Here is a 7,657-nt window from a genome sequence, read left to right as displayed (position 1 = left end):
CCCTATTTTTAGCTACAGGTGCAAATTCGAGATCCGAATGTCACTGCAACTTTCAAGGCTGGTAGAGCACACAGAAACTGTTCTGAGGGTCAGATTGTTGGTAATTTGGAGGAATTGATTATGTGTTGCATTGATGTTTTGTCATTGGTGGCAACACTGATAGTTTTGGTTGTTTACCGATTTCTAGCTGGTTCCGATAGAGTGGTTCGTTTATGATATTGATTAGGTATGCTCGGTATGCTTTGGTTTGTGGATTTGGTTTGGATCTATCATTCATGCTATTTAGATGTGTATCACAATTAGTTGGTTTAGGATTTGATGACTTAGAGCTATCATTTGCTCTAGTAAGCCTTTTGGTCACTGGTAAGGGTTTTACTGGCAAAGCTTTGTTGAAAATATTTTGATGCACGTGATAAGTGGTGTTGGTGCGGCTTCTAGATGGCTATCATGATGTTGTTGGTTATCTTGTTCATGTTCCTATTGATCGGTGGTGTTGGGTTTGGTTTATGGCGACCTATTTTGGGTCCAATGTTATCTAGGTTATGGACCGGTTTATGTAACATGTTGGAGGATGTTCTTGATGCGTTACTGACGAGATTTAATAATTGGTTTACATTATTTTTGGCCCGTGTCGACTTGGTTGATCATTGGATTATGGGTTTATGTTATGAATTTATTGTATTATCTTTTAGGTGGCCGACCTAATTGTTTAGGTTTCGGGTTGGTATAAATATGATGTAAGATCTCTTTGTAGATCATATGAATGAATGTATGATTATGGGATATAGGATTATCTATGTGCAAATAATGTTGTAATCATATGCAAAGGTTCTGGTCAATCATAGGTGATCGAATTGGGTTTGTAAGAGAGGTTTAAGGCCTCCGATATTGAGCTTAACTGGAACTGTACTTAGGCATAAGAGATGCTATACTTGCAGTTCAATCTTCATTCTAGATTGTAGTCCAATATTTTATGTAGTCAGTGAGGCTCCTTTTGTGATGAGCAATCTACCCTAGGCTATTGGCCTTCCTACATGTGTAGACCCCTTAATATTGTAATCACATACTTACTGCAAAAGTATTATCTGACTATGGGTAGGCTTCCCATCATGGTTTTTCCCTTTACCGGGTTTTCCATGTACAAATCTTGGTGTCATGTATTATGGATGGATGGTAACTGTTCTTTGATTTATGTTAATGTTTAATTACTACATCTGCTATTCCCATATTTGGTTTATGCATTCCGGTATTGAGTTTATGTGTTTCAGTTTTAAGGATTTAAATGCTTAAAGTTATGTAATCCGGTGACAACTGATTCACCCCCCTCTCAATTGTCCTCTGCTTATCTGAGCTATCTAACAATTGTATCAGAGCTTGGTCCTCTCTACAAAATCTTAACTACTTGAGGAAGATCCTATGGCGTCTAACAGTGCAAGTTCATCAAGTTCATCTGCAACTATTTTTCAAAGAGATATTCCTAGGCTTGATGGAACAAATTATAGAGTATGGAAGATTCAGATGGAGGCTCATCTGAGATGCCTTGTAAAAGAGATTTGGGAGATCATTGAGAATGGTGTTACACTTTTTAATCCACTATCTAGCAATCCTCCTCTGACAGGTCTAGATAAAGATCTTGAGAATTATTGTAGAGCTACAGAAGCCCTTTTTGTGTGCACTCTTTGATCAACAAATTATGGGACTAACTAACAAATCAACTACAATGGATATATGGGACAAATTAGAGACTTTGAATGAAGGTGACCCTACTATTAAAATTGCTAAACTTGATGGTTACTGGGTGAGGTATGAGAACTTGAAGATGGAAGAAGATGAAAGGATTACTGCTTTTATGGAGAGAGTTAATGAGATTGTTCTAGGAATTTAGTGTTGTGGTGGAACTCCGAGCAAAGATGAAATTGTTTCTAAAGTACTGAGAGCTTTGCCATCGAATTATAAGATGAAGGCTACTATAATTAATGCATTGAGAACTATGGAAAAAACTTCTATTAATAAGGATACCTTGGTTGGGAAGTTATCTACTTTTGAGCTTGAGGAATTTGGACCTTTTGGAGCTATAAAATCTAAACCTACTTTTCATTCATCTACATCATCTACCAGCAAGAGTGATTGGAAAGCTTTATATATGAAGGAACTAGAGGATATGAAGAAAGAAGATGAAGAGTTTGAGAAACCTGAAACTTTATTTGCTAGAAGAGTACCCAAAGGACCGACATGAAGCAAGTACGAAGGAAAATCACCTTTTAAATGCTTTGCATGTAATAAGATAGGTCATTTTGCATATAGATGTCCTAAAAGGAATTTGACATTTGAGGAAAGAGCTAGAAGATCTTTTAGGCCTAGCCATGATTATCAGAACAAGCATAAGTATAGGAGAAACAAAAACAAATCACGCTACTATGCTAATGAGGAAGGTGTGACTGATTTTGATGATGAACCAGCACAAGATTCAATTAGTGGATTTGGCAATGGAAAGGAATGGTTATTTTTGGCTATCAAAGAAAATGATTCAGTACATAAAGAGAATCCCTTGCTACTAAAATTGAAGACAAGGATGAATGGGTAATTGATAATGGATGTTCACATCATATGACTGGAGATAAAAGAAAGTTCTTATCTTTGCAATAATTTGATGGTGGTTTGGTTATATTTGGAGATGACAAAGCATGTATGATCAAGGGAAAATGAACAATATCATTGGATGGTAAGCATAACATTGATATTGTTTATTATGTTGAAGGTTTAAGGCATAATCTTTTGAGTGTAGGGAAGTTGGTGGATAAGGGATTTCAGTTATAGTTCAAGGATGGAAAATGCAAGATTATCAACAGATCTAGATTAGAGATAGCAATTGGTACACATACTAAAGGTAATATCTTTCATTTGAACTCCAGTGAGAAGACATGTTTGATTGCATAAATTGACGAGAGTTGGCTATTTCATAAGAGGTTGTGTCATGTGAATTTTGATTGCATTGTGGAGATCAGTTCTACTAAGGCAATTAGAGATATACCTAAGATTGTAAAGCCCTATAATCCAGAATGTAAGGAATGTTAAAGGGGAAAGCAAGTCAGAACTACTTTTAAGAGTATACAAGATAAATCTAATGATGTTCTTTATCTTATTCATACTGATTTGTGTGGTCCTGCTAGAATAAAAAGGTTTTAGGGTGATAGATATTTCATACTAATCATTGATGACTATTCAAGAATCATGTGGGTTACTTTTCTAAGGGAGAAGTCTAAAGCATTAAATGCTTAAGGTTATATCAGGGTGGAGAATTCATATCTAGTGAATTTAACAACTATTGCGAAAAGAATGGGATAATGAGATGGTTGTCTACACCCTGGACACCTCAACATAATGGAGTTGTGGAAAGGAAGAACACAACTATCTTGGATGCAGCTAGAACCATGATGATGGAAGCTAATATGCCTCATGTCTACTAGAGAGAAGTTGTAAGAACAACATTATACATATTCAACAGAGTTCATATTAAAGGAGAAACTAGTAAGACACCTTATGAGTTATGGTTTTCTCATACATCGACAATTAAGTATTTCAGAATCTTTGGTAGTAAATGCTATATCAAAAGAGATGATTCCATTGGAAAATTTGATCCTAGATGTGATGAATGAATATTTTTTTGGTATTATAATGAAAGTAAAGCATATAGATGTTATAACAAAAGATTGAAGAGAATTGTGGAGAGTACAAATGTCAAGTTGGATGAGCAAAACAAAAGTCAAATCAGAATCTATGAGAAGGAACCGACAGTAGAAATGATCATAACTGAACTAGTAGCACCTGCACCAGAACAAAATTTTGAACCAATTACTCTGACAGTATCACAAAAATAAATAGTAACTAAACATTAGGACAGAGAAACAAAAAGTCAGAAGACTCCTAGGTATGTAAGGTTGAATCATTCAGAAGATCAGATCATTGGAGACAAAAACAAAGGAGTGATGACAAGAAGAAGGTTGGCAGCTGCCGAGGTATGTTTAATTTCTCAAGTTGAACCAGCATTAGTAATTGAAGCTTGTAAAGATGAATGCTGGATGAAAGCTATGAAAGAAGAATTAGATCAGGTAGAAAAGAATAACACATGGATTTTAGTTCCTTGACCTAAAAATAAGAATGTTATTGGAACTAAATGGGTTTTTAAAAATAAATTGAATGAAGATGGACAAGTGGTAAGGAATAAAGCTAGATTGTTCTGTAAAGGATATTCTCAGAAGGAAGGAATTGATTATGATGAAACCTTCACACAGGTAGCTAGGATTGAAGTTGTGAGATTCTTTCTTGCTTATACAACACATATGAATTATAAGGTTTATCAGATGGATGTCAAATGTGCATTTTTAAATGGAGATCTTGGAGAGGAAGTTTATATTGAACAAATTGATGGATTTTCACTTTCAAATGACAAAACCATGGTTTGCAGGTTAAAGAAAGCTTTATATGGATTGAAACAAGCCCCTAGAGCTTGGTATGCAAGACTGGATAAATATCTTTTGAAGCTTGGTTTTACTAAAGGTAATGCTGACAATAATTTATATTATAAGATCACTGATGATGACATATTGATTATTGAAGTCTTTGTTGATGATATCATTTTTGGAGGTGAAGATAAGTTGTGTATGGAATTCTCTAACAATATGAAGAACAAATTTGAGATGTCTATGATTGGGGAGATGAGATTTTTCTTATGTTTGCAGATTACTCAAACTGATAAAGGTATTTTCATCTATCAAACTAAATATGCTAGAGAGTTGGTGAATAAATTTGGTTTCAAAAATTCTAAACCGGTTGGTACACCTATGGTTACAAGTGAGAAATTGACAAAGAATGATGCATCTACACCGGTAAATCCTTCAAGGTACAAGTCTATGATTGGAGGTTTGTTATAACTGACTTAGACTAGACTAGATATAATGAATGCAGTTTTGTATTGTATTAAGATATCAGAGTGATCCTAGAGAATATCGTGTGAGTGCGGTGAAAAGGATTTTCAAGTATTTGCAGGGAACAATGAAATATGGTTTGTGGTATCCTAAGAATGATGACTTTACATTAAGTGTATATACAGATGCAGATTAGGTTGGAGATGTTGATGACGGGAAGAGTACATCCAATGGATCTTTCTTTCTTGGAAAGAAACTTATTTCATGGATCAACAAAAAACAATCATGCACATCTTTATCTACTACTAAAGCTGCATATATTGTTGCTGCTACTAATTGTACACAAGTTCTATGGATGAAGCAAATGTTGAAGGATATAAAGGTGGATTGTAATGAACTGGTAGTTATTAACTGTGATAACTCTGCTGCTATTGATATATCAAAGAATCAAGTATTTCATTTTATGACAAAGCACATATCTATCAAGTATAACTTTTTGAAAGAAAAGGTGGAAGCAAATGAAGTCAGACTGGTTTATGTGAACACTAAAGAGCAGATTGTAGACATTTTCACTAAACCTTTGTTTAAAGAATCATTTGAGTACTTCAGAGATAGATTGGGGGTTTCTTCCCCTCTGGTAGAGACTTGAATGATGCTGATTGGCATCAGTCTGACATGCATTTACAAAGCTACTATTCATTCCAGATTGATGTGGTGGTGCTACTACTCAAGGGGAGTAGTCAACTGTGTGGTTTAGTGGATTTATGATCTCTCTTTGATTTATATGCCAGATCTTGAGCATTGATGTCAAAGGGGGAGAGATATATCTGAAAAACAAAGCTTAACAAAATATCAGTCAAAGGGAGAGTTTGGTTCAGAGCTTCATTGTAATATCATCTAATGGGAGATTGCTAGCTATCTTCCTTTGGGGGAGACTTGCTTGGCATTTCTTGGAACTTGGATGTTTTTCACATCTAGTGTTGCCATCAATACCAAAGGGGGAGTTTATTGGAAATTTGGAGGAATTGATTATGTGTTGCATTGATGTTTTTTCATTGGTGGCAACACCGACAATTTTGCTTGTTTACCAGTTTCCAGTTGGTTCTGGTAGAGTAGTTGGTTTATGATATTGATCTGGTATGCTTTGGTTTTTGGATTTGGTTTGGATTTTTCATTCATTCTATTCAGATGTGTATCACAATCAGTTGGTTTGGGATTTGATGACTTAGAGCTATCATTTGTTCTAGTAAGCCTTTTGGTCACTAGTAAGGGTTTTATCGGTAGAGCTTTGTTGAAGATATTTTGATGCACATGATAAGTGGTGTTGGTGCATCTTCTAGATGGCTATCAGGATGTTGTTGGTTATATTGTTCTTGTTCTTGTTGATCAGTGGTGTTGGATTTGGTTTATGGCGACCTATTTTGGGTCCGGTGTTATCTAGGTTATGGACCAGTTTATGTAACGTGTTGGAGGATGTTCTTGATGCGTTACTGATGAGATTTAATGATTGGTTTACATTGCTTTTGGCTTGAGTCGACTTGGTTGATCATTGGATTGTGGGTTTATGTTATGAATTTATTGTATTAACTTTTAGGTGGCCACCTAATTTTTTAGGTCTTGGGTTGGTATAATTATGATCTAAGATCTCTTTGTAGATCATATGAATGAATGTATGATTATGGGATATAGGATTATTTGTGTACGAATAATGTTGTAATCATATGCAAAGATATTGGTCAATCATAGGTAATCGAATTGGGTTTGTAAGAGAGGTTTAAGGCCTCAAGTATTGAGCTTAACCAGAATTGTACTCAGGCATAGGAGATGCTATACTTGCAGTTCAATCTTCATTCCCGATTGTAGTCCGATGTTTTATGTAGTTAGTGAGGATCCTTTTGTGATGAGCAGTACACTCTAGGTTGTTGGCCTTATTGCATGTGCATGCCCCTTAACATTGTAACCACATACTTACTGTAGAAGTATTATCTAACTGTGGGTAGGCTTCCCACCGTGGTTTTTCCCTTTACCCGGTTTTCCACGTACAAATCTTGGTGTCATGTGTTATGGATGGATGGTAACTATTGTGTAATTTATGTTTATGTTTAATTGCTACATCTCTTATTTTGGTATTTGGTTTATGTATTTTGGTATTGAGTTTATGTGTTTCGGTAACAAGGATTTAAATGCTTAAAGTTCTGTAATCCGATGACAACTGATTCACCCCCCTCTCAATTATCCTTTGGTTATTTGAGCTATCTAACACAGGTGCCCTGTTCCTACCTAGGACAGGGGCATGGCACCCTGGTCCTCCCCATTTTCAACAAAGTTTGGCAAATCAACAATTCAGAAGCCAGAGATCTCAGTCTGTTAGGTACAACTTCCAGTCTATAGAATCAAGACAAAGGCGTAGTACTCCAGTCGCGAATATTTTTTCTCAGATTTTTGGTATAGGCGCACATCTAAATTTGTCTCTTAATATGTACTTTGCAGCAATATATCGGTTATTCTCAGTTCTTCATTTCCAGATTAGGGTTATTTATGCATACTTATATTCTAGGTTAAATCATTCAAATATGCACTTTCACATCACTTCTTCCTCTCATTTGCAACAAAGGTTCATATAAACCCTAAGAGGTAATCCTTGGCTCTCTCTTCGTCACAAAAAGTAGCCAAAGTTTGTTACCTCCCGAGGCTCTTTCACATTCCACAGTGTGTACATGAGAGTCAGATGA

This window comes from Cryptomeria japonica, chromosome 7 (genome assembly GCF_030272615.1).
Source record: "Cryptomeria japonica chromosome 7, Sugi_1.0, whole genome shotgun sequence".
In the NCBI taxonomy this organism is placed as follows: domain Eukaryota; kingdom Viridiplantae; phylum Streptophyta; class Pinopsida; order Cupressales; family Cupressaceae; genus Cryptomeria; species Cryptomeria japonica.
Note: the sequence above shows the minus strand (reverse complement) of the source record.